The sequence below is a fragment of the Nicotiana tabacum genome, unplaced genomic scaffold (assembly GCF_000715075.1).
Source record: "Nicotiana tabacum cultivar K326 unplaced genomic scaffold, ASM71507v2 Un00024, whole genome shotgun sequence".
NCBI classification, from domain to species: domain Eukaryota; kingdom Viridiplantae; phylum Streptophyta; class Magnoliopsida; order Solanales; family Solanaceae; genus Nicotiana; species Nicotiana tabacum.
In genome coordinates this window covers 94051-96900 of record NW_027438262.1, presented here as the reverse complement: position 1 = coordinate 96900, position 2850 = coordinate 94051, and positions in this window count along the sequence as shown.

The following is a 2850-nucleotide window of genomic DNA, read 5'->3' as shown; positions in this document are numbered from 1 at the left end:
TTCGGCCAAACAACTAGAATTCCGCGTGATTCCCATATTTTTGTGTGTTATAGCCCACGCCTTCCGAGTGGTCCCGGGACCTCCTGACCCCGATCGCCTAAAATTTTTCCGGACTATCAAATATGACCTAAGCAACCATAGTATCCTCCCCGCCATGATCATTCCTCATTTGTTGCGTTTTTCGGCCAAACAACTAGAATTCTGCGCGATTCCCATATTTTTGTGTGTTATAGCCCACGGCTTCTGAGTGGTCCCGGGACCTCCAGACCCCTATCGCCTAATATTTTTCCAGACTATCAAATAAGACCAAAGGAACCATAGGCACCGCCTTATCAAGATCTTTCCACATTTTTTGCATGTTACTGAAAAAGACCTAGAATTTCGCCCGATTCCCATATTTTCGTGTGCTATACCCACGCATTCCGAGTGGTCCCAAGAGCCGCGGACCCCGATCGCCTAAAATATTTCCGGGCAATCAAATACGACCTAAGGAACTATAGTATCCGCCCCGCCATGATCGTTCCTCATTTTTTGTATTTTTCGGCCAAACAACTAGAATTCCACTGGATCCCATAATTTTGTGTGTTATAGCCCACGCCTTCCGAGTGGTCCCGGGTCTCCGGACCCCTATCGCCTAAAATTTTTCCGGACTATCAAATAAGACCTAAGGAACCATAGTCACCGCCCAGCCATGATCGTTCCTAGTTTTTTCTGTTTTTCGGCCAAAAAACTAGAATTCCGCGCGATTCCCATATTTTCATGTCCTATAGCCCACGCCTTCCAAGTGAACCCGGGAACTCCGGTCCCCTATCGCCTAAAATTTTTCCGGACTATCAAATACGACCTAAGGAACCATAGTCACCGCCCAGCCATGATCATTCCTCATTTGTTGCGTTTTTCGGCCAAACAACTAGAATTCCGCCCGATTACAATATTTTTGTGTGCTATTGCCCACCTTTCCAAGTGGTTCCGGGACCCCCGGACCCCGATCGCTTAAAATATTTCCGAGCCGTAAAATACGGCCTAAGGAACCAAAGTTACCACCCCGCCATCATCGTTTCTCATTTTTTGCATTTTTCGGCCAAAAAACTAGAATTACGCTCGATTCCCATATTTTCGTGTGCTATACCCACGCCTTCCAAGTGGTCCGGGGAGCCGCGGACCCCGATGGCCTAAAATTTTTCTAGACTATCAAATACGACCTAAGGTACCATAGTCACCGCCCCACCATGATCGTTCCAAATGCTTTGCATTTTTCGGCCAAAAAACTAGAACTCCGCGCGATTTGCATATTTTAGTGTGCTATAGCTTACGCCTTCCGAGTGGTCCCGGGAGCCGTGGACCCCGATCGCCTAAAATTTTCCGGGCCATCAAATATGACCTAAGGAACCATAGTCACCGCCCCGTCATGATCGTTCCTCATTTATTGCATTTTTCGGCCGAAAAACTAGAATTTCGCTCGATTACCATATTTTTGTGTGCTATTGCCCACGCCTTCCGAGTGGGCCGGGCCGCCGGTCTCGGATCGCGTAAAATATTTTCGAGCCATCAATTAAGACCTAAGGAACCATAGTCACCGCCTCGTTATGATCGTTCCTCATTTTTTGCATTTTTTGGCCAAAAAACTAGAATTCCGCCCGATTCCCATATTTTTGTGTGCTATCGCCCACGCCTTCCGAGTGGGTCAGGCCCCCCGGAGCCGGATCGCCTAAAAATTTTCCGGACTATCAAATACCACCTAAGGAACCATAGTCACCGCCCCGCCATGATCGTTCCTAGTCTTTTGCGTTTTTCAGCCAAAAAACTAGAATTTCGCACGATTTCCATATTTTCGTGTGCTAAAAGCCCACGTCTTCCAAGGGGTCCCGGGAACCCCGAACCCCGATCGCCTAAAATTTTTCCGGGCCATCAAATACGACCTAAGGAACAATAGTAAACACCCCGCCATGATCGTTCCTCATTTTTTGCGATTTTCGGCCAGACAACTAGAATTCCGCGCGATTCCCATATTTTTGTGTGTTATAGCCCACGCCTTCCGAGTGGTCCCGGGACCTCCTGACCCCTATCGCCTAAAATTTTTCCGGACTATCAAATACGACCTAAGGAACCATAGTATCCGACTCGCCATGTTCGTTCCTCATTTTTTGCGTTTTTCGGCCAAACAACTAGAATTCCGCGCGATTCCTATATTTTTGTGTGTTATATCCCACGCCTTCCGAGTGGTCCCGGGACCTCCGGACCCCTATCGCCTAATATTTTTCCGGACTATCAAATAAGACCAAAGAAACCATAGTCACCGCCCTGCCAAGATCTTTCCACATTTTTTGCATGTTACTGAAAAAGACCTAGAATTTCGCCCGATTCTCATTTTTTCGTGTGCTATACCCACGCATTCCGAGTGGTCCCAAGAGCCGCGGACCCCGATCGCCTAAAATTTTTCCGGGCAATCAAATACGACCTAAGGAACTATAGTATCCGCCCTGCCATGATCGTTCCTTATTTTTTGCGTTTTTTGGCCAAACAAGTTGAATTCCGCGCGATTCCCATATTTTTGTGTTTTATGGCTCACACCTTCCGAGTGGTCCCGGGACCTCCGGACCCCTATCGCCTAAAATTTTTCTAGACTATCAAATACGACCTAAGGGACCATAGTATCCGCCCTGCCATAATCGTTCCTCATGTTTTGTGTGTTTTTTGGCCAAACAACTAGAATTCCGCGCGATCCCATATTTTTGTGTGTTATAGCCCACGCCTTCCGAGTGGTCCCGGGTCTCCGGACCCCTATCGCCTAAAATTTTTTCGGACAATCAAATATGACCTAAGGAACCATAGTCACCGCCCAGCCTTGAT